The sequence below is a fragment of the Carettochelys insculpta genome, unplaced genomic scaffold, assembly GCF_033958435.1.
Source record: "Carettochelys insculpta isolate YL-2023 unplaced genomic scaffold, ASM3395843v1 scaffold_0035, whole genome shotgun sequence".
Classification (NCBI taxonomy): domain Eukaryota; kingdom Metazoa; phylum Chordata; order Testudines; family Carettochelyidae; genus Carettochelys; species Carettochelys insculpta.
This window is the reverse complement of record NW_027439072.1, coordinates 800,763-825,081: the sequence shown is the minus strand read 5'-3', so window position 1 is coordinate 825,081 and position 24,319 is coordinate 800,763. Positions and strand designations below refer to the sequence as shown.

At 51.6% G+C, this 24,319-nt stretch overlaps 5 non-coding genes across 5 annotated transcripts; 4 read left to right on the top strand and 1 right to left on the bottom strand.

Moving 5' to 3' along the window:
* Positions 1 to 7,762: 7,762 nt before the first annotated feature.
* Positions 7,763 to 7,834, bottom strand: TRNAC-GCA (transfer RNA cysteine (anticodon GCA)). The gene has a single exon. It is a non-coding gene; the product is annotated as a tRNA-Cys (tRNA).
* A 5,505-nt stretch (positions 7,835 to 13,339) lies between these two features.
* On the top strand, positions 13,340 to 13,421 carry TRNAL-UAG (transfer RNA leucine (anticodon UAG)). The gene has a single exon. It is a non-coding gene; the product is annotated as a tRNA-Leu (tRNA).
* Positions 13,422 to 19,319: 5,898 nt separating this feature from the next.
* Positions 19,320 to 19,392, top strand: TRNAR-UCU (transfer RNA arginine (anticodon UCU)). The gene has a single exon. It is a non-coding gene; the product is annotated as a tRNA-Arg (tRNA).
* Positions 19,393 to 23,036: 3,644 nt separating this feature from the next.
* On the top strand, positions 23,037 to 23,110 carry TRNAT-UGU (transfer RNA threonine (anticodon UGU)). The gene has a single exon. It is a non-coding gene; the product is annotated as a tRNA-Thr (tRNA).
* Positions 23,111 to 23,915: 805 nt separating this feature from the next.
* TRNAV-AAC (transfer RNA valine (anticodon AAC)) lies at positions 23,916 to 23,988 on the top strand. The gene has a single exon. It is a non-coding gene; the product is annotated as a tRNA-Val (tRNA).
* Positions 23,989 to 24,319: the final 331 nt, after the last annotated feature.

Here is a 24,319-nt window from a genome sequence, read left to right as displayed (position 1 = left end):
AGCATATGGTCCCAGGCCCAAGGGCAGGGTTGGCTGTAGCCCAAACAGGCAGTCAAGGTAGAAGCCCCGGCCCTAAGTCAGTGCAGGGCTGCAGTTCATTAGTCAGGCTCAGCTCCTACAGCTGGGCATAGTACACACAGTCTGCGTAAGAGTCCTGGAGCAGGGCTGGGTCACCTTTCATCAGGCTCAGCATCTTGTTAGCAGGGCTGAGCAGTCCAAACAATATACCGGCCCTGGCCCTGGGGCAGAGTGGGGCAGCAGGTAATGAGGCTGAGAGACCAGATTACTGACACACACTCTCTCTTTAGCCTTGTTATGGCTGAGGGGCTCAGCAACAGTGGGGGTAGGTGAGTCAACATTGTGCCCTTGGAGCCAGGGAGGCTAAAAGCATCTTGGGGGGCCTTGGCAGGAGAGTTTCTTGCAGAAATAGAGACTTTGTTATCCCCCTCTTGATTCAGAACTGGTGAGGTCACAGCTGAGGCTCATCTACACTAGCCACCTCCTGGGAAGGGGACATGTAAATGAGTCAGATCTGTGAATTGCAATGAGGTGCTGTCTTGCATACACAGCACCTCATCTGCATAATCCTCACAGCCCAAACCTCAAAGTTCCCTTCCTCCCAAAACACGTACTGAGCAGCATGTTGTGTGGATGTGAAACACGGGTGATAATGAAAGATTCAAAGGGAAGGCTACTGGCCTTTGAGAGGAGTTGTTGTAGAAAGCTCCGGAGAACAGGATTGCTGCGGAAACTCGCAAAGGAGGAATTCAACAGGAAGGTACAGCCAAAAGAGAATCTGTACAAGGGAAGATACAGCCGTTCGGGCATATCTGCAGAATGAATGATGAATTGAAAACCAAGAGCCTGGTATTAGACAAAACAAAAGGTTAAAAAACGAGAGGCAGAGCCCACAGATGATGTAGTAGATGATAGAGTAGTTCTAGTAGATTGGTGTGGAGCTGGTCTACATAAACTGAGCCGCTCCTCATTGAACAGGGAAAGATGGAAGGAAATAGTGAGACAGGCATGGGACACCAACGGGTGCTGAGCCAATGGTGGTTCTTGATGAGGATGATGAGGATCCCAAAAGCATCCCTTGTGTGCTCCCTCAACAGCAGCACAGCCACTCTTCAGAGCAGGAAAAGGGGACCCGAAATCACTGATGGTTCTGGCTGGCAAAGGAGACAGGAGACGTTCACCTCTCCCACACCAGCGCTTGACTTTCCAGCAGGCCGTCATGGGCCCCTCTCAGGACAAATGGCACAAAAACGAAAGGCATTTCAGAGCTGGGGTGAAAGACCTCACCAGTAGAGGGGCTTGTGATGTGCGCTTGACATGCAAAAGGAGCCCGAATCAAAAACGGGCAGAAACACGGCCTGTGGTTCTCTGCAGTTCCCCCTTCTGCCCTGCCAGCTGCTCCTTCTTCATCTACTGGGTCAACCCGGGAAGGAAGGTGGGAATGGGGCAAAGAACTGTGCCAAGCTGAGGGGAGCTGGCAACACTCAGCTTGCCTGCAAGGGCCACAGGGAAGAGCTTCTTTCTCGTGCACTACGGCTGAGCCCGAGAAGCAGCAGTGGTGGAGGCTGCAGAGCAGCTGGCAAAGTACCTCAGCTGGACAAGTGTTGTGCTGAAGCTCTAAAGGTCTTGGGCCCAATCCCAGACTTCGCCAGAGACCTTTCTCACTCTGGAGAAGCAGATATTTGGCTGCTTTCGGGAGACGACAGCTGCCTTTTCTTGGACTGTCATTGTCTGCTCGGTCACAGTGTCAGTGTGTGTTTCCTTTCTTCTCTTGTTTGGCAAAGTGGATGAAAAAGGACACACTCCTTCGAACTGGAGTTCAACCGGCCACTTGAGGATAACTTGGTGAACATTCCCTATCGTCTTGGGCTCTGCCAGCTGAGCTATTAAAGGGCAGCTGGAAGCTGCCTCACTGTCCAGGGAGGCCCCTCTGCATGTGTCAGGGCGAGTGCCTCCTAAACGGATGGCGTTTCAGGGGAGAAGCCAATGAAGCCAGTGCAGATTGTGTTGCCCACTGGGCTCTCATGTTGGCCAGGCATGCAAAAGTGCCCCGGGTTGAAAGTGGATGGAAACACTTCCCCTCTTTCCTTGTACATCCCCTTTCTGTTCTGTGAGGCGCACCCAGAAATGATGCTGTTCAGACTGTGCTCCTCAACATGTGCAAGAGGCAACTTTCCTCGCTGAACACTGCTGTCAGCTCAACTCCCTCATTCTCTCATGCACCTCTTAGGGAAATCCCAGAGTACACACACTCCCTGGGAAAGAGTGTGACATCACAAACGAGACAGTCTTCTTCTGTCCGAGCAGCCACCCGTGGGAGCAGGTCTGGCAGGGAGAGGGCCAGTGACTCCAGGGCCTAGGGCTGAGTGATAGCTGGAACTGGGGAGCCAGAAAGCTTCAGTCCTTGAGGTCATCTCCCAGTTATCTGTGTATTGGTGAGATGGACACAGAAGACAGTTGTTGGCAGATCCTCAGTGAGTGCTTGAGAGAGCCCCAAGGAGCCTGTGACATTCAAGCCCCACTGACAATTCCCAAAGAGATTGTGACAGTCCCTCTCCTGTTCTTCCACTTTCACAGAGTGCTTCAGGGTAGATGGGCGGCAAGACATCAGGATCAACAAGTCAACTCATCAGCAAGACAAGAGCCCTGCCAGAAGCTTCTTCAACTGGAGGGAACTTGCTGGGCTCTCCCTACAGTCCACTGCTCTGCTACGTGAGCTATTGAAAGGTAGCCATTAGCTGCTTCCTCAGTCACTTTCTCCAGGGTGGCCCTTCCAGGGGCACCAGGGTAAGTGCCATCCAGGAGCTTTGCATTTCAGGGGAGGGACAGAAGAACCCAGCTGACATTCTGTGGTGCATTGGTTATCACATTGTCTTGCCTGCAAATGTTCCCCAGCTAAAAGCAGGAAGGAACCCAGTATCTCCTTTCTATCTTGGAAGGTGTTGCTGGCCTCTGACCTGGAATTCCCTGCCCCTCTCAGTGCTGGCAAGCAGACAGCACGCAGAACCTTTCAATGGGACAGGGACCACTCTTCTAATTAATGAAACAAAAACATCAGGCAACAGCCTTGGCCAGGTCGCTTGTCATCTCCTCACTTGCTGCTGTGGGCAAAGCCTTGAGAAGAACCTTTGAGCACTTCCTTCATCTCCTTTCCTCGGCTATTTCCTTCACCCTTGGACTGAGAAGGACTCAGGCTCTCAACTCAGGTTCTCCCTAACCAGCCCTTACCCCAATGGCCAGAGGGGATGTTGGTCACAGGGTTCTCATCTTTGCCCCATTGCATTCACCCCATGGCCCAAATTCTTGCTGCCCAAGTGCACCCCATGACACACAGGCTCTCCAGCCCATGCACCAGATGAAGGATTCATAATCACTCCCTCAACCTGAGGTAGAGGCTTCCTCGTGTACCTGGGCCAGGTGAGGTTCAGACATGCCTGGACCCAACCTCTCAAAGTTCAGAGCCACCTGCCCTAAGCCCACACTGCACAGCACTGCTCACACAGGAAGGAGCAGCAGGATCACTCTCCCAAGGGCACCAGCCCTCCACAGCAGCCCCATTGGCTTTCTCTGCTCCTCATTTCCTCGCCAGGTCTTCTGGCCTCAAGGACTCCCTCTTTAGGAGGTGGGGAAGTCATAGAAACAGGAATCCAGCACCTCAACCAAAAGTGCACAGCCACAATTTTGCAGAGAGTCTTTTGGCACCCTCAAAACCCCATTCAGCCTGGTTCAAGTGCCTCTGGGTATGTCTGCACTAAAAAATTAGGCTAAATGAGTTCAGGTGAATTTTGTATTGCCTCATTGTAGTAAGAGGGAAGCCAACCTTGGAGAAAAGAGATACATTTGCAGGCTGACAACACAGGGCTCTTGGGAGAGAGGCAAACCAGCAGCGGGAGAATATGGACATGGAACGGACTCTCCTCTCACCAGCTAACACCCCACATATGCAAGCAGTTTGAGACACCTGCCAAGCAAAGTGAAGGCTCCAGGGTTTCAAGTGGAAGAGGGTCAGGGGTGTGTGATGAGAGGCGAATATGTATATTCGCGGAAAGGATCCTGAGTGCCAGATCCCAGCCACATGCTTTGGCACAAAAAGCAATGGCCCCTGCATCAGGTGTGTCGGGGGATAAGAGTTACCCCCACAAAAAGCACCACACCTCAGAAAAGAAAACCACTGTGATGTTACCCAACAAGCCCAGCTGCACACCCAGCTCAGCATCCCCAGCTGGCCTTCCCCAAACGCTCAGTGAGGCCCAGCACACACTGAACAGCCCTCCCTTAGTCAGGCTGAACACCCGCAGACAATGGTCCCTCCAGCCTTTTCCAGCCTCATGTGGAATAAATTTCATAGGCTCTGAACTAGTCACCAATGTGCACCACCACCAATGGAAACCAAAGCCTCAGCGGTGAGCACTCTGCTAATCAGCTGAGTGACATTGGAGTCTCTCCTGAGCAGTTGAACAAGCCCACAGCTGACAGGGAACAGGTCCTCAGACACAGCGCCGCACCCAGCCCTGCCCCACATTGGCCCTGGGATGCACTGAGAGGCAGAGCCAAGTGCCCCTGAGCTCAGCCCATGCTGGAGGCAGCCAGACACCTAAAGCAGAACACAGTGTCAGAGCAGGGGTAGACAGATATATTTGGGGAAGGGGTCTGAGATCTGCATCCCAGCCCTGCCCTTGATCCATGGCCCCGACTTCCTCTTTCAAATCCAGCCTCCTGGTCACAGCCTTTCCCTTTCCCTCCCTGGGGGAGGGGAGTTGTTCATGGTGCTCTCTTGTGCCATTGCAAATGGCTACGCATAGACAGCCCCAATCCCCCCCGTGTGCTGGAAGCCGGGTTGCTGTTTGAATTCTGCAACCCGTCATTGTACCTGAATGCATTTCCCCTTCCACCAGCACAGCCATCCCTGGTGCTTCTGTGCTTCTCGCTGCTGACTCCAACGGGCTGCAGGGCCACATTTCTCTGAAGCCCCCAGAGTGATGAGATAGGGCCATTCTCCTTTTACAATAACCAGCTGGAGACAAATAACGGAGGTGCAGAGATTGGAAAAGTTGGGGGTGATTGGAGAGGAATATTCGGCCGAAGGAAGACATAATAGCCCTGGCTGTGAATTCACAGAGTAACTGACATGCTCTCTGCAAACACATTTCCAAAGTGTGCAGACACCATTCGGCTGAATGTGACACATTTGATAGACTCTGAATGATCATCCGCCAAAAAACGAGCAAGCTGCAGACTTTTGCAGTTCACAAAACTGTCCCTGTTGCATGTACAGCACCTGCCCATGAAGCTCAGCAAATCTGTGAGAGCAGGTAGGTGACAGTCCCAGCAGCACAGAGGACACCAAGACCCACACCCGATTCCCTGCCAGCCCCAACACCTGTCCAGCTTTGCTGGTGTTTGCATCCTGAAAGGCAGCAGGGAAATCTTGGCTTGTGCTGGGTAGAGTCATACAGAAGAGGCAGGTAAAGGGGCTGTGAAGGACTAAGCCCAGCACCACCAGTCCACCCAGATCAGGGTGTGTGAATCTCCCTCCTGGCAGGAGGGAGTGTGGGGAAGGGTTTGGCAAGGTGAAATCAGGTGGAGTTGGTGTGAGAAACGATGTTTGTTTTTCCTCCACAGCCTGGGTGTTTTGCAAGGCCGAGTGTTACTCGGAGCGCAAGAAGTCTTGAGTTGAACTCCCTGATGGTCCCCCCAAACAGTGTGTTTGCTGCTCTCCTTGACTGCGTGTTTCCTGACGTTTTTCTCCCCCACAGTGTGGTTTGTGATTTGTTCAGAGTGTGAAGTTGGTTTCTAGCTTCAGAGCTGTGAAGAGACCTTGGAAATGACCTTGGAAAGGTGAAGTTAGGTGCGGTACTTATCAGAGCACTGGCTATTTGTTCAAACCTGGTCCTCGAGCACATTCACTACACACCTTCTAAAAAGGTGCTTTTGGTCTGGGGGTATGACACTCCCTTATGGTGCCAGAAGTCTTGTGTTCAAAACCCAGATAAGCCCTTCATCTGCTTCTTCCAGATTGTCTTTGAGGGTTTTTTCTTCTTATTTATTTATTATGATGATTATTTATTTATCTATTCTTACTTTTTTCTTATTCTTCTGATTCTCATTCTTATTTTCCTTCTGTTCATTTTTTCAGTGTGATGGAGCAGTTGCTTTCCAGTGTATGGCTCAGCCAAGGCATTAGCTCTGCAGGATGCAGCTCCTGCCAATGACTACACCCCCTCCTGTTCACTGAGGTAGGACCACTTGCTAGCAGAGGCCACCAATGCCCACTGTGCGACTCAGCTGTGTTTTGGATAACTTGGCATTTCCCATCTTCTGGGCTAAAGGCCCTTCAATTCTCTGCCACTCCCCCAGTGCACCAGACAGTCCCCTTTTTCCCTGCCACAAGCCCAGTCTATGCTACTCCATCAGTGGCTGTTGGGGGAACTCAGGCTCACCAACCTCTGGTTCCAAGCCAGCCTATACACCTACACACCCCATGGCTGGCCCTGCTGGGTTCCAGCTCCTCTGCTGGGCAGACTCCAAGCACAACCTGACGGTGTAAGGGTGGGGTGGGATGGTTTAATTATCCCCCATAGAGCCCAGCCTGTCCCCTGTGTGAGCCCCACAGTGCCACACTCACCGCAGCTGAGCAGGGACTCAAACACACCGGGGGGATATGGTGCTTCAACCAGGCACAGGCAAAAGGGCAGCTGTGACTCAGCTGCAGACAGGGACATGGCCAGTTGCTTGTAAGGGAAGGGTCTGTCCCCACAGCTGACTCAGGGGCTGTGGTCTCTCCCAGCTGCTGGGCTGGGCTGGGCAGTGCAGAGCTGGGGAAGGGGCAGATAATTGCCCTGAGGGAGTGAATGTCACACTCCCCACTCTGCCTCTGACAGCAACAGGTCAGCCTGCAGCACCAGCCACAGGTCCTCCTGTATCTCCAACCAGACAGGACATTTCTGGGGCCCCAACGTATCACAGAAAAGTTGGTGAACCAGCCCAAGCAGAGACCCAGCTGCAGGGGAACCAATTCAGCAGGCAGGAGGGAGAAGCCCTCACGCGGGGGCAGCTGGGGAGAAAGAAGCCCAGCCCTGACAGAGATGTATCACAAACCACACACAGGTCCCCCTGAGAGCTGAGCTCAGAGTGCTGAGTGCCAATCATTGCACCATGGAACCTGCAGTTTAAGCCCTTTCTGAGCACCTCTGACTCTTGGCAGGCTGCTCCCCTGCCCTCCTTGCCCCCCTCCTGCTCTTTCACCTCTCAGGACACTGCTTCCTGCTCCACTTCCCCTGCTCTCCTCGTCAGACGTCCATCTCCGCCCCTCTCGCTGCAACTCCAGAGTGAGGAGGCAGGTTCATTTTTCTCTGAAAGTGACCAGCCTGGAGAGAACTGGTGGAGAAGGAGAGACTGGAAAGGCTGGTGGTGATTGTAGAGGAGGATGTGGGTGAGGGAGGACACCACAGCCCTGGCTGTGAATTCACAGAGTGATCAACATCCTCTCTACGTGCACTTAAAGCTTCACAGATACACAGGCCTGAATGTGATACATTTCGTTAACCAGGGACAAGAACCTCTTTATAGGTATGAGGCCCAAAATTGCTCAAGTCACTATCTACTGCCAGCTAAGGGACAGGTTTGCAAGATTTGTGTGTGTCAACACTAGCAATTGTTGAGGCTTCAGCTCTGTTTAAAGAATTCCCATAGAATAGGAAACAAGAGTGTGTTGGAAACAGGGAGGTCAGTAACTGTCTTTCAAAGGGAGTGCTTGGATTTGAACCAAGGGCCTCTTGATCTGCAGTCAAATGCTCTACCACTGAGCTACACTCCCTTATCCAGGGCCCCTTTTGAGTCGTTGATCTTGAGTATCCTGCAGAACAAACTGTTTTCCCACCTCCTTTCCCTCCCTGAACCCAGAGTGGTTTCACAAACGCTCAGACGGGGTTTGATGAAACTTTATTTCTCCCTGTGCATGTTACAGCTTGTCCCCTGCTGACCTGGCTTCTCCTACTCAGAGTTACAGCCCCTCAGGGGGGCAGATTACCGGCATACGTGGGACAGTTCTCTCCCAGCCACTTGAAGCAACATCAGTGGTTACAAAGAACGAGGAAAAAACCTACTGCAGGACACCCACCAATCAATCAGATATAGTTGGGTTTGCAGTCAGTGTCAGTCACTTCTCTACCTGGCACAGGTGGTGACCCAGCAGCCTGGTTCCCTGAGGTGCTGGACAGCAGAGCTTTTGCAGTGCTAACACGTCAGCCCTCGTGACAATATGAGCGCACTGTTTTCAGTAAGAAGGTGCTGGGATGCATTGAACATGCCCGTACCAGTGACATTTAATCCGTTTGGGGTTCAATACTTTCACAGTGTCACACACCTTTTAAACTGCTCTGGCAGCACAATTTCCAATGATCCCTTTCCCAGTCATATAGTCAGAGGCACGTTGCTGCTAGGAAAGCTGGAGCGTCCTCTGCATAATAACAAACCTCTCACCATTTTCCAGTGATAGAGAGCCTGGCTCAGTGGTGGAACACTTGACTGCAGATGAAGCTATCCCAGGTGCCCCTGTTTGGATGGTTTTCTTAATGGAAATCCATTTTCACCTCTGGCTCCAGTTTGTTTTGGGGTTGCACTGGATGCTTGACATGGATTTAAACACTTCACACTTTCCTCTGCAAATGTGCGAAAACTGAGCAAACCCGTCCCTCAGCTACCTCAGTTCCCAGCCTCCGAGCCTCAGGTTTCTGTTCCCATCGATCACACAAAGGTGCAGTACGCTGCACATGCGCAGGGCTATGCTTGCCATGGGCTGCACTGGGCAGGAGAACCAGACCCACAGGTGGGGGACTCAGGAGTGTGACACAGAAATGCCCTTGGTGCAGGCTGACACACCTAGGCCGTGTCTCACTCAGCCAGCAGCAACAGGGACTGAACCAGGCCCAGGAACAAGCCTGTGGTTCTGAGCAGTAAATAGTCACCAGGCAGGGGGCAGAGCTGGGCAGAGGGCCAGGCAGAGTCCTCCCACAGAGGGAGCTGCAGAAAGGACCAATGCAGCAGAGAAACAAAGAGACATAACTGCCGAGTCTCACACATTGGCTCAGAGCTACCGAAGCAAGAGACGAGTGAGCCAGGCTGATGCCAGCCCCACAGCCATGGGTCAGTAATTCACCCTGAGACTGAAGGGGAGAGAGGTCCCGTGAGTGACTCCTTCCCCCAAAAGGCTCATTTGTGAGTTTACCTCTGGGCACCCAGAGGGAACAGACCCCTTGGGGCACAGCCCATGCACAGCACAGTTTAGTAAGCATGAAAGGAAGCACAAAAATCTACCCCACGAGCCCCAGTTTGAACTCTTATTGCCGGAGACAACGACATCTCCACTGCGGCTGCTCCCAGAAAATGGAACATCCACCAAAATGCTCGCAAGTGGCAGACTTGTGCAGTTGACACAACCAGCCCTGTTGCATGTATCTCACCTGCCCAAGTAGCTCAGCAAATCTGTGTGACCAGGCAGGTGAAGGGCACAGAAACACAGAGGATGCCAAGAACAGTAACAGCAGGTTACTGCCAGTCACCAGCACCCCTGGACAGAGGCATTTGGAATTCTTTTGGTGATACCAACAGTGACACCCAGCAACCCCCCACCCTCCAGGCTGACCCCTGCACAGCCCTCTGGGCATCGTAGAGCCTATTTGTCCATTGCAGCCAGGACAACAAGCAAAGGTGAGCTAAAAGGTACCGCAGGACTTGAACCCCTCATGGGAGCATTAGGAGACTCCCAATAACCAGTTCATCTCACCAGCCTCGGTGGAAAGGAGCCATGGGCAGCTGCAGAGAGTTTGTGGTTTCTGGAATGAGCTGTGCGGGTCAGGACATTTGCTTATTCTGAGGGTCATGCGCTCCAGGGGTAGAACATTTACTAGTGCTCGTGGGTGAGTGCCCAGGGCTGGGGCTGGGAAGTGGCCATGTCAGTGTCTCACTCAGGTCAATGCTGGAAGGGAGTTTAGCTGGTGAAAACAACCCAGGGGCAGGGAAGTGTTTCCCTGGACTCTCCAGCATTTCAGTGGGTCTGGCTGCTTTGGGGCTGGAACACTGACCTCTCCTGCTGCAGTCGTTACCCCAAAGGGGCTTGGGGGTTCCAGTCTCAGACACAGCACACAAAGCCGGGCTCAGCAGCACTGCAAGAGCCACCCCACAGTGTGGCAGCCGCCATGTGCAGTTTGACCTGAAAGCCCAGAGCTCCTCCTTTCCCAGAAGGACAGGAGTGTCCAGGGGGCCTGAAGCACTGGCCTGTCACCAGCATGTGAACCTTCAGAACATCCATTGTGGGTCAGAACAAAGGTCCCTCCAGCCCCATGTCCTGTCAGGGCCAACACCAGGGGCTGCAGAAGGTAGCAGCCTGGCACCCCTGGGTGCTGAACCCAGCAGCTCCTGTGTGCTCCTTTCAGCTGTGGAGCAGGAGATATGTCCCAAAGAGGCTTTTCCCCAGCTGCTGAGAAGCACAGAAGAATTCAGGGCTTGCCCAGGGTGAGACAGTGGAATGGAGACCTGCCCCATGCCCTGTGGCTGGATCTATTGCTGTCAGGGGCAGAGAAACATTCCTTCCCCCGGGCAAGTATCTGCTCTTTTCCCAGATGTGCACTGCCCAGCCCAGGAGCTGGGAGAGACCAGAGCACTGCATCAAGCCTTGGGGAACCAGCCCTTCACTCAGAGGCAGCTGCACCTGTGCCTGACCTCAGCTGAGTCAGGGCTGCCCCTTCCTTGCCAGGGAACTACACCCCTGGCTGTGTTTGGGGCCCTACTCGGCCCCACACAGCAGCCCTGAAGGGGGCAGAGCTGAGTGGAGCTGACACTTCAGTCAGGCTTGGCACTTCCAGGGCAAATGAAATCATCCCACCCCCCAGCTCTGGCAGCCAGAGCTCAGCTCAGCCTCACAGAGGTGTCCTGTGCTTGGAGTCTGCCCAACACAGAAGCTGGGAGGCAGCAAACTCACGTGTGCTGGAAGTTGCAAACAATGGGGCTGGAAATCAAGAAAGAAAGATGCAATGAGGATGGGATTTGAACCCCTGTAGGCAGAGCACAATGGATTAGCAATCAATTACTTTCACCACCTCATCTTCATGTGCTCCAAGTTTTTCATCCTTCCCAAAGTCAATCCTGCCAGGAACTTTTCTGCACCTCGCTGGTTGGCCAGGGAAACAGGATGGGCAGATTTGGCCCAACAGTTCTACTCTCACTCCTGTCCCCTGCAGTGCGGCTTCCTGAGGTGAGCAGGGCCCCAAAAACAGCTGGGGTGCAGTGCCCCGGCCAGACATGGGGACGAGGTGTGGGAAGCCCTGGTTCAGCTGCAGCCACTGACATGGGCAGCTGCCTGTGAGAGAAAGGCCTGTCCCCAAGGCTGGCTCAGGGGCTCTGGTCTCTCCCAGCAGCTGGGATGAGCTGGGCTGTGCACAGCTGGGAAAGGGGCAGACACTTGCTTCTGGGGTTGAATGTCAAACTCCCCTCTCTCTGACACTGAGAGCAATAGATCAGCCTGCAGCACCAGCCACAGGGCCTGAGGCAGGTGTCCCTGTGACTGTCCCGCCCTGGAGCCCCTGGGGTCCTGTAGCCAGACACAGTCCCCCTGCTCTACTCCATCTTGCCCCTTTTCGGTGCCTCTGAGCACACAGCACAAAGGAACAGCCCAGTCTTAGAGCGTTTGAAAGCACAGACGCGCCTATCTCAAGCCCAGCGTTTAGATGCTTCAGAACACAGATGTGCAGTGTCAGCATGACCCTGGACTGAAGCGTACAGACAAGGGGGCTAACAGGCTAGATGTTGACCACAGGGCCTCAAATTGCCCTCGGCTGCTACCGATAATTGAGACGCCCACACTTCATGCAAAGCCGAGCTGCTGAGCCTTCAGCTGTACCCCTCGCTTTCCCAATGAGCCAACAAGAGAGCAGGGGCTACAGGATGGGCCATTAAGCAGGCGAGGCAGCGTATTGCCCAATCGTCTGTGAGTGTGACCCACAAGCCTGCCACACGCTCTGTAGCACAGACAGACAGACGGACAGACACATCCTGCACCCAGCTACAAAGGCTGTTCACACACAGAAAAGAGGTTCTGATATTTGACAGCTAAACCATTTCCCTCAAATGTCATATTAAGCACATCTGCCCATCACACAGGCAGGTGGAGGGTTTGTGGTCCCAGTTGCTCACAACCGGACACATCCAAAGCCATGAACCACCAGCCTGGCTCAGTCACAAAGGGACAGTGGTCCCTGCTGCCCCAAGGCTGACAGAGAGTCCCTCAAGACCACCACTGCCCAGTCCACCCAGGACCTGCTCCTTACTCACTCAGACAGAGCTTTGCTTGTTTTCCTTCCACCCAGAATCCCACTTCTCTTCCTGGGGTACCAGGAGCCACTCCTGGAGCACCATTGGACAGGCACAGGATTCTGCCTCCCTGCAGCCAGCCTCACCTGCACAGGCTTTGGCAGGAGAAAGAGTGGTGCTCCATTAACTGCAGTGAGGTGCTAAGCTGCTCTCCTGCCTGCCTCAGCTTTACTTCCTTCTTCTGCCCCATTCCAGCCTCACTTCTTCCTTTAGCAAGTCACGCAAAGGAGGCCAGCAGGAGAGCCGGCCTCAGCAGGTCAATCCTCAAGGGCAGAGGAGGCCAAGACACAAGCCTCCTGAAAAAGACCGGCCGAACTTGTGTAGCTTCCCCAGTCTGAGAGCGACGTATATGCTCTGCTGATACCTCTACCCTTTTTCACACAGCAGTTGGGTTTACCCCGGAGACAGAATGAGACCAGCTCTTCTCAGCCCCAAAGGGGAGCAAAGCAACCAAAGCACGGCTGTTTTCATGGGGCTTTAAACAAGTACATTGCACGCGTAAAGCAAATATAACAGCCACAAAGCTACAGAAGTTCTATCTGGGTTGGGTTCCCCTCCCATCACGTCCATCCACAAGTCACTGCTTACCCTGGCCCACGTGGGGAGCCCTTCAAAGGCTCAGCTGCCAGAGCAGAGGATGGCAGCTGCACTCAGGAACTGTGACTCCAGCTTTAAGAGTATCATGACCAGTAATCCCCATCACCTTCCTCTGTGTGTCAGTGTGATCTGGGATAAAAAGCAGCCTAGAGAGACGGCAGGGGAAGGTTAGGATGTGCTAAAAGCCATCTTTTTGGAATACTGTGTCACAGCCCCCTTTTATTGAAAACATGCTGACATTTTCACTAGGTATGACATATGAGGCTTTTTAAAACTTTGTATGTACTCTTGGTGTAAACTGTTCTGAAACTCAGGAAATGTCAAGAGAGGTTGATGCTCGCGGGAGGTGACTTTTGTAGGTAGTGTGGCTAAGTGGTCTAAAGCACTGGATTTAGGCTCCAGTCTCATTGGAGGCGTGGGTTCAAATCCCACCACTGCCATCTCTTTATGAACGGGAAGATGGATGGAAAGCTGCATTGATGGCCAGACCCCAACAGTTGAAACTGACATCTCTGTTTGGAGATGGGTTTCAAGTATAATGTCCTCATGATGAATTCTCTGTCTTGCAAGGTTCAACATCTTTATTGAAAAGCTGGATGAGGGGGAGTACTACACCGTTAGCAAATTTGCAGATGACCCTAAACTAGGGGAAGAGGTAGATCTGCTGGAGGGTAGGCATAAGGTCCTGAGTGACTTGGATAAATCGCAGGGTGGGGTCAAAAGAAATGTCATGAGGATCAATAAGGACAAATGGGCTGTGGCCACATTTGGCCAAAACCTCAAAATAGCCATGCTAATGGCCAGCTACTCTGCTGATAGGAATAGGGGGATTTCAAAGTCTGCGGGGTCCTTTGGAAACCTGCCTGTGCACCAAAAGGAGATGATGCCAACACCCAACCCCATTGGATGACTTCACCGTAGTTGCCAACACAACAAGATATTGCATCAGGAACTGGATTTGAGAGAAGGTCTGCCAGGGGAGGGAAACCATCATTCATTGCTTCTGTGAACTCCAGCACAGACAGAGAACTGCTGCCTGGTTCTTCTTTCCCCTGCAAGTTGTGTAGGGACAGAGGTCATCAATGGCCTTGGTAAGAAGCTGTAACATTTGTAAGTTCTCCCTGGTTGTTTACACAGCTTTTTATTCCTGTGCTGGCTAAAGTAGGGCCAGACAGCCAGTCAGCTGCTCTGGGACTGTCAATAGGGCTGCAGGGAGCTGTCTCATCAGAGACCGAGGCTTCATTACTTGCTTGCCAGAGGGTGGTCTGGAGGGCTGTTACTCCTTTAAAGCCTGACACTCTGACTTTGGGATTTCTGAGTGCCCCAGAACACACCTTACTGTCTCCTCTTCACTAGTGTAGCAGAAGAATGATCCTATACTTGGCCGACCTGTAGAAGTAGTGGTCCTGAGCCCAGTCTTATGGACCACTGCTGCTAGCTGTTCACCACTCTCTGGTGAGCGGGCTGGACCTACAGCGCCCCTCAGTTCGTCCACCTGCACCATCAGGTCTTGCACCTTCTGGGCGAGCTCCTCGCCACTGTTCACCATCAATGTTATGGAGGGTTGCGAGAGGGCTGTACTGCCATGTTTGGACGGTTAAGGGCCCCAACACTCACTAGTAGCCTGCCTTTCTTCCTCTTCTCGGATCTCTCTAATCAATCGCCAATAGCTGGGTGGGGCCACCAGTCGTTCCCTTAACCGAAGGTAGAATAGGATTGGGTGCTGGCATTGCGCTCCCCTCACAATTTGGGACACTTGAGTTCGATCCATTTGCTCCGCTGTGACGGCTCCATGCAAAACAACTCTCTGCAGTAGTTTCTCCAGCCTCTGAACATAGGTTGACAACTTTTTGCCCCTCTGTTGTCTGGTACTCAGGAACTTGCAATAAACTTCCTCCGAATCTTCAATCCTCCCAAAAGCATGACTGAGAGCTTCTAAGCAGTCATTTGCACTAGCCTCCAGATTACCCAGCTTCACCGTGCGAATGACATGCAGCGCGGGACCCCGGAGACTCTCTATCAGTCGCCTTCTCTTCTTGGCTTCAGGTACTGCCCACTCTTGGAGCATTTCAGTGGTATGTTCTAACCAGGGTTCAAACGCTTCTTCCCCTGGTATTGGGACCGCACCACCAGAAAATAAGCGTAACTTACAGTATGAACTAGACTCATGATGAGGTCGCAGGACCTTCTCCAATGCTTGTCCCAAAGCTTTGGCCCATACATCCATAGAAGGGCCAGGGGCCAATGGTTCAGCACCCAGTAGACTCGACATGTCTGCCATAGTCTTTCCTTCCTGTGCCAAGAAGGCTGTCATCTTCTCCTCAAATACTGCGTGTGAGGCAGGGCCTGTTGCAAAGGCCTTGGCGATCACAACTTTCAAGGTGCCAGTGGGAATCGTTATCTCACTTGGGATCTGTAAAGAGTCCACAGCTACTGGCAATTCACATAGCACCGCAAATGCTTTGTCGTCTCCTTGAGGTCTACGCCCCCGTATGCGACACCTCATTAGAGAATCAATGGCTTTTGTTAGAAGGGCCTCAATGGGGCCATCTTCCATATCCTCAGGTATCCCTAAAACTAATAGACAATTTCTAGGATCAATACTCAACTCCTCACACCAGTCTTCTAGCATACGGCCAGCCATGGTATCAACTCTAACTTAGCCTGCAACAACAGAACTGCTTCTTACAATGTTACATATATATGGGTGCTTGCGAGGGGTACCACCCAGCAAAAGAGATACCGGACGAGCCCCCACTTATGTAACCCTTCTATTAATGCCAGATGCCTGCCAGAAGGGCCGGGTTCAACTCTTGTGGGGTTTTTCTGTCAAGGATACAACCAACCTGCTCGAGCCCCCACCCAGTGGCCTGGGACAATTGTGCTGGGTGCCTGTAAGGCGGTTCTCTCCCCCGCTCGCAAGCACAGAGTCTGAGATAGAAATGGCTCGTTTAATGACCATTACCTACCCCAAGGTTACAGCGACAGATGCAGTATATCTAAGCAAAGAAGAGACAAACCCCCTTCACCCAGATACCACCCCCATATGCGGTAGAACCCAGTCTCTTGCTGGGGCTCTTGGCCCTTTACCCCACACACAGTTACAGGGTGTACCTTCTGCGGTGCAGTCCCAAACCCAAAGCCCGCATATACATCACCAGGGCAGTACGAGCTGTCCACTTGTCTGCAGCCTCCCCTTTCTGCCACCAGCTGTCGTCTGCCACTGCTCCTACCGGCCGCCCACCAGTCACCATCATCCATTCCTCCTACTGGCCACCCGCCGGTCGCCATCATCTGCCGCCGCTCCTACCGGCTTCCCGCCATCGTCATTCCCAACCCAACTGCTTTGGATCACTCCAAGACAGAACCCTGTGATTTCTGCTCTGTCATTTTAGCTCCTGGTATGGCTCATTTAGGGTTTCACAAACACCCCAGTATCCAGCTCTACCTTTCAACAGGTGGGGAGGGTTAGACAAGCCAGGCTAAGAGCTATATGGCCAAGGCACAGGCAGGGCCATGGCACTCAGCAAGCTGGTTCAACCAGTGCCCCTCCCCTTCTTTCTCACAACACTTTAAACCAGGGAGCCCTGTGTAATCAATGTCTTACGCAGCTAAGGCGACTGCCCTGTCCCCCACAGCAACCCAGAGCATTGGTGAGATCTCACAACTCCCACGTTAAGTGTCAGCTTAAATTGTGATTTTACAACTACATGTTTACAATAGACCAAATCTCATGGCTGACTTGCGACCCATTAGGCTTTGCCTGAAAGGTATCACACATGCACACCTTTGCATTCTCATGCAAATGATCACTGGGAGACACACTCCTCCCAGCCTCAGTATCACACCTGCCGCCCTTCGCATTCTGATGCAGATGACCTCTGGGAGACACATTCCTCCCAGCCTTCAGCAGCATTGCGTTCTCCTTCTGCCCCATTCCCTACACCAGCAAGTAGCCCCTTTTTGCTTTTTTGTCACACGGCTGTCAGTGCAAAGGGGCACAGCCAGGTGAATTGCATGTATGGTCCCCCGACCTGCTCATGAACTCTCTGCAGGGAGACACCAGCTAATCTCCTGCTTCTCAGAGATTTTCTTCTTACTGTAAAGAATGTGCCAACAGGAGCTTCATAGTGCTGAAGGATTTGGGGAATGTGTTCTTCAGAGATCATTGGCATGAAAATGTAAAGGTGGGCCCATGTAATGCCTTGAAAACAAAGCCTGATGGGATCAAGTGAAGCAAAGCGTTTTCATCTCTTGTAAATAGCTTGTTGTTGGAAAGTCACATTTTATGACTTTACCCAATGTAAGAATTGTGGAATCTCATCAGTGCTTGAAGTTGTTGTGGGCTACAGGGCACTCATGACTGCTGTGTCAGATATGGATTACAGAGGGATCCCTTCATGGAAACATTATGAAGTGAAAAAGGGTTGGAATAGTGGTTGATTCAGCTTGCTGGAAGCCTTTGGGCTATACAGCGGTAAAACTGGTTTGACTATTTCTTCCCCCTGCTGTTAGAAGGTGGACCTAAAAATGGGTCAATAACTATTCTGCTAGAATTCATCCTGGTGAATACGGAGATGCTGCACCTCGATGCAGAGCTGAATACCACTGTGAACTGAAATCCCCTATGAGCTGGTAGCTGAAGCCCTGGAGTGCTTCAAACACAGGGTTCTGTCTATTGCAAAACCCACAAGACAGGAGAGGGACATCTGGTGTGAGAAGCAGCCAGCAGGTGTGAGCGGCGGATGGGCAGCTGGCAGGGGATGCGGAACGCCGGTCCAGCACAAAGGTTGCGTTACCTCCAGTTCAGAGAGGGAATGCAGCAAGGGCCATGTCTACACTAGCCTGCTCCTTTCGGAAGGGGCATGGTAATGAGTGAGGTCGGAAGATGATAATGAGGTGCTGCCATCAACGTGCAGTGCCTCATAAGCATAATGGAGCACAAGGCGATTGAAAAGTGCCACTTTCGAATCTTGTACCATCTGTGGGGGGAGGGGGGCGCTGTCGAAAGAACCACCTATTATTCAAATGTCCCTTCTTACTGTTTCGTTTTATGAAGGGGCGAGTGTAGACAAGTCGAAAGTGATGTGTCAGGGAGTGCAGGGACTGGGAAGACTTGCAAGTGGGGCATTTGAAGTGGGTAGGGAGAAAGTTTGGGTGTGTGGATTGGCTCTTTCCAGTATAGGACGGCTGAGCCTGAGAGGCAAAGGGCACTGCTCCATCTGCTTGAGCTGGGATACTTACTTGAGGCTTGGTTGTGAACTCTGGGTGTGGTATTTTCCCAAGCTTATGCCATATGACTTTTCTGCCTCTTTCATTAAAAGCTCATTTTCTACACTCAGACTCTGTGCTTGTGAGTGGGGAAGCATTGCCCCTGCGAGGCACCCAGGGCTGTGCAAATTTCCCAGGCTTCTGGGTGGGGACTCCAGCTGGTTCTATGTGAGATGGATGAAAAGGGACCCCTCATTGTTGAAACAGACCCTGGTTGCTCCCGACTCATTCTGACAAAAGACTTACATTACACAGCTGTAGACCCTCTTATCAGACTGAGCTCCTTCATGAGTCCCTCAGTAAATCAAAGGGGTGACTATCCTCCAGTCTCTTTCATAGAGTACTAGAAGTGGAAGGGATCTCACGAGGTGAAAAAGCCCAGTTCCCTGCATGTTTCCTCACACGGGCTCCCCAAATGTCAATCAAAACTCCAGTAGCTGAGATTTATTCCCCACAAAAATATCAGTTGCGTCTGTTTCGAGGTGATATTGGTTCAGGAGTCCAGAACTGTGACAAGAGAAAGAAAAGAGAAATTCCAGTCTAATTCCTAAAAGTGCTCACGCTGAGCCAGATTGGAAGGTTTCCCTTCCGCATAACTTCCAGCAGTTTGTGCTTCCTGGGATGCTTTTCCAATTAGGCCACGTCAAAGGCTTCTTTGTCTTTCCAACATTGTTGCTGCCTTCAGTGTAGGTACAGGAAGAGAGGAGAAATGATCCTGTCAATGTCCCTTACTTTACACGCTCCTCTGGGTGCCAGGAAGATCCTCAGTGTGTCTCAGAGCCAGGCACCTCAGGGCGTCCAGCCCATTGAGCAGCTGCCTTTCATGGCAATTGTGAACCTGTTGCCTACATGTCCCTTCCTGGTGAATGGCCAGGGATGGTAACTTAACATCTAGCTGGGTGTGGGTCACTCCTTTGTTGCTACTGCAGAGTTAGTCCCTGGACGTTTCTCAGATTCACAGCAAAGAAAGAACTAACACAAAGAAAGAGCAATTTTTTTGTCTTCCAAGGTAAGAAAGGTACATTTTGGAGAGAATTTTATCCCTCATTACTTCTCCTTACTTGTGTACTCCAGTGGCCTAATGGATAAGGCATTGGCCTTCTAAGCCAAGGATTGTGGGTTCAAATCCCACCTGGGGTGAAGCCTTCTTCCTCTCCTGTCAGTCTCAAGGTAAGGAATAATGTGAGCTTTCAAAACCAGACAGGGTGGCTTGAGCAATTCTGTGCCAGGGGTGCTCCCTGAAGGGCAGGAGGTTCCATTTATGCCAATGAGTTGTTGCATGTTCATATCATGACCTCATTCAGATCTGTGGTGTGCTTTAGGTTTCCTGAAGCTCTGCAGGCAGGAGTGACTCTTACTCAGCAGGAGAAGAGCACATTTATTAGCTGACAGGACACAGGGTCTTACAGAAGAGTCAGTACAGCAGGCAGAGACAGCCAGTCCAATCCATGCTGGGGAGAGGAGGCCCTGAGGGCCCCCAGAGCTGGGGCCTTGCTCCCTCCTTTGTCTCTCTCCCTTCCAGCCCAGACTTAACTGCTTCCCAACTCCCACTTTCAATTTAAAATCCTTGGGCTCCACCTCCCCCTTTGTCTGCAGTTCAAAGGTGTTACCTGGTCACCAGGTTACCCTCAACAGGAGCCGCACACCCTCTGTGAGCCACTCACATACACACACACACACACACACACACACCCCCACATCACAGCATCTTCTGAAGTGGCGCACTCCCACAGCCCCTGCAAAAGAGAGGCTCGTGTGGCCACATCCTGTGGGTATCAGACAGAAGTTGGGCTGTGGAGAAGGAGAAAGGGGTTGCTTGAGAAGAAGCAGATCATGAAAATAGGCCACTGTGGGAAAGGAAGAGACTCAAAGCTGTGGGTACCCAAGAGACTCTTGTTACTACCTGCCTTCAGCCTGAGGAGACTGATGGAGTGAGCTCTCTCCCGCTGGCAGCACAAGCACTCTCCTCTTCCTGCCCTGGGCTTTGCCGTTCCTCTGTACGCAAGTGACAGACACTCTCTTTTGAGTCGTTGATCTTCAGGCCCCTGTAGGACAAACCCGGCTTCCCCAGCTCCTTTTCCTCCCCATGTCCAGAGTGCTTTTACAAATGGAGTTTAATTAAACTTTCTCTCTCTGGAACAAAAAAGCAGTAAAGTAGCACTTTAAAGACGAACAAAATAATTTATTAGGTGAGCTTTTGTGGGACAGACCCACTTCTTCAGACCAGAGACATAGCAGAACACACTCAATATTTAAGGCACGAAGAACCAAAAATAGTAATCAAGGTTGACAAATCAGAAAAAAATTATTATCAAGGTCAGCAAATCAGAGAGTAATGGGGGCGTGGGAGTCAAGAGTTACATGAAGCCAAAGATACAAAAGAGCCCCAATAGTATCTCAGAAAATTTGCATCCCAGTTCAAACCACATGTTAATGTGTCGAATTTGAATACAAAAGAGTTCAGCAGTCTCGTTTTCCAAAGCAGACTGAAAATTTTTCTTCAAGATGCAAACTCTTAAGTCATTAACAGACTGGCCCACTCCATTAAAATGTACACTAACTGGTTTGTGAATCAGGAATGTTTTGATGTCTGTTTTGTTCCCCTTAACTCCTTGTCTGAGAGAGTTTGAAGTTGTCAACTTTGATTGCTGTTTTTGGTTCCCTATGCCTGAAATATTGAGTCTGTTCCAGTCTGGCTGTGGTCTCAAGAAGTGGGTCTGTCCCATGAAAGCTCACCTGAGAAATTATTTTGTTAATCTTTCAAGTTCTACTTCACTGCTTTTTTGTTTGGATAGTATACAGACTAGCAAGGCTTTCTCTCTGTTACTTTCTCTCTCCAGGTGCACCCTACAGCTGCCTCCCACAGACCTGGCTTCTCCCACCCACAGAGCTACCGCTGCTAAGGGACGCAGGTGATTTGTGCGTGAAGGGCACCTTTCTCCCATCTGCCTGGAGCCTCAGCAGTGATTACAAAGAAGAAGGGGAGAACCTACTTACGGATGCCATGTCATCCAACAGGTATTGCTGGGTTTGCGTTCAGTGTCAGTAACTCCTCTCTGGGTGCTTCCATACAAGCCCCCTCCTTCCAATGGGGCGTGCTAAGCACGCATGCTGGAGGAGGCTAATGAGGTGCTGTGATGCATATGTAGCACTTCATAATCGTAATGGCCACCTTGGGAACTTCAAAGCTGCTGACTTTGAAGCACTGACAGGCAGCGTAGCAGCAGTCAGAAGCCCGGGGGTGAGGGCCAGGCACACCCCGCACACCCCTCACCAGTGCTCTCTCATGTCCTTCCCCTGCAGGTTGTCCATGCAATCAATGCCCTGCTCCTCCAGAGGCTTGTGCAGCTTGGGAACCCGGATGCTGCCATCGCAGGTTTTGCCAGCCTGGCCTCCCAAATTGTTTTGGGGCTCCCAGGCAGAGGAGTTAGCTCAAGTGGCAGAGTGCTCGAACCCTTGTCCTTGTGTAAGTGAATAGCTCAAATTCAGAGCTCCTCCTTTCCTGGCTATGTGAAGATCATATATAGGTCCAGGGCACAAATGGAGCTGATGTGGAAAGGCAAAACACGACAGAGTGCTGAGGAGGACAGTGAGCTGGCAAAGGGTTGTTTTCTGCCCTCTCGGGGCATGTGGGGATTGAACTGAAGAGAAGAAAATCCTCTTCTGCTCTCTGAGGGTGACAGAGATCCCAATTTTTCATCTCTAGAACTGAGGACAAGAAGAGACTTTTCCTGCCTAAGGCCAGAAGCTCAAAGGAGACAGAGCAAGAGAGAGAGAGAGAGCAGAGTCTTGGCTGGGCATCTCCTGGGATAATGATTGGAGCTAGTTCAAATAGCTATTTTGAAACAGGAGCTTCAAAACCGGCTCCATTTTTTGTAGATGTTGAATGTCAAAATAGCAGAGCAGTACTTCAAACTCCACGTTGTGCGCAGCTGCGCTATATCGGAATCAACATCTCTGGAATACCTCTTCTGGAACCGCTTATTCAGGAACAACACTGCTGTGCAAACACAGCCTTTGCACCCTTTGCCGTAGCCATGGGCGGCCACTGGGATGTTTTGGCCTCTGGAATAAGATCGGTGAGTCAGAAATTATGCTCAGACACAGGGGAATTTGCTGAATTGGTAGAGCGCTCACTAAGCATGCGAGAGGCTTTGGGATAAATGCCCACGTTCTCCAACAGAAGTGGGGTCTTTTTTCCTTCTTTTCCAAGGCAGTGTCAAGCCAGGAGCTAAGCTTCTCCAGTGCCCCCTTCCATTTCCTACATTTGCCCCCTGCAAAGAAACAGCCCATTTGGGTTCGAAAGCTGCTGGACCCCGGCCTCCTTGGCCTTAAACATTTCCGTTTAAAACAAAGGTTAACCTGCGTCATGGGCTATGATTACCTAATCTTTCAGATGTCGCCAGTTCCCCATTTATAGGGAGCTTCCAGCACTGACCACAGTCTCCCCAGTACAGCAGTCACAGGACACCTGTCCTCTGGGTCTTCACTGGCCAATGCCCTTCCCCAAGCAATGTGGACCATGAAGGCCCTGTGGTTGCCATGGCAGTCTGAGCACTGGAGTAGGTCTGTTTTCTTCCGGAGGTGGGGGACAGTTTCTTACACCCCTGAGTGACAACACCTAATTCTTGAGCACAGACCTGTGCAAAGAGTCACCCCCCTTGGGAGTTAAACTTCCCCAGCTCCTCTGTCTGACAGGATCGAAACTCCAGCAGAGCGAAGCAGGCCCAGGTGGGGCTGGTGGGAGTCAGGTGTGGGCAGACAGAAGAGCTTGCTTAGATGCAGGCACCATGGCTTAGCTGGTTAAAGCACCTGCCTTGTAAGCAGGGGATCCTGGGTTCAACTCCCAGTGGTGCCTTCATGGGGTCCCCTGTTTGTGGACAGGATGTGGCCTTGTGTGTGTTAGCTATGACCCCCCAAAATACATGTGGGTGTTTTCCTTTATGTGGGGAGGGCTGCTAAAAGCTCAGTGCTCCGGGCTCCTCTGTGTGGAATGGCAGAGCCTCATCAGCATTTCCCTTTCAAAAGTGAAGCCATAGCCCAAGTAAATAGCTCTTATGGGAACCTTTTGATAGACATTTCAGTGTGCTGAGAATTACTTTTTTTGAAGCAAGTGTGAAGAGAGAGAAGAAAACTGGAGTTTAAACATTTGTATGTTCTGTAGTTGTTAAAAGAATTCTAGTGTTCTGTTACGCACACACACATTTCTTTGTTATCAGCTGTTGCAAATGTTTCAGCTGGAGCCTGGCTCTGCTTTTCTACTTTTTTCCCCACAGCTATGTCTGCCCAGGAGAGCTCTTTTTTCAAAAAAGCCGCAGCTCTTTCAAAAAGTCCTGTGGAGCAGCTACACAGGAAGGCTGTGGCTCCACTGCCCAGCCCTTTTGGAAGTGGCATGGAAATATGGCCAATAAGAAATGCAAATGAGGTGCAGACTTAAATATTGCATGTCTCATTTGCATAACCACTTGGGACCTCAATTCTGGAAGAGCTGATATTGAAAGTCCCAGTTGTGAGTGCAGCTGCTTCCCTCTCCTCGAGCAGCTGAGCCGGTAAAGGACTCCCCTCAATTTCCAAAAGGTTCCCCCATCCGCATGTGGCAGGGCAAGCAGTGACTTGAGGATGCAATTTAGCAGAGGGCAAGATAGCACCAAAGCTCCAGTACAGATTCTGTAGTGTAGTGGTTATCACGTTTGCCTAACACGCAAAAGGTCCCTGGGTCAAAACCAGGCAGAAGCAGGAGAATCTCTGTTCATCTCACTTTCTCTTATGCCCCTGAGGGCTCATCTCTTTCTGCTGTAGCCTCTCTCTCTGACAAGCCCAACACCCATGTGACAGAAGAAGTTGAACCAGACCCTGTTGTCCAGGAGGGGAGCCCAGCAGATGCATTGCTGCTCGTGCACAGAAGCTCTCTCCTGGCATGTACTTGAAGGGTTTTCCCTCACTGATTTCACTGGCTGGGAACCACAGAACTATCTTTGCCCCTCCTCCAACCGAAGCTGTGTCAGGCAAGTGCCCCTGCCCTATCCCACGTGTTCCCTCCCCGCCACAGCCTGCTCCTGAACCTGCC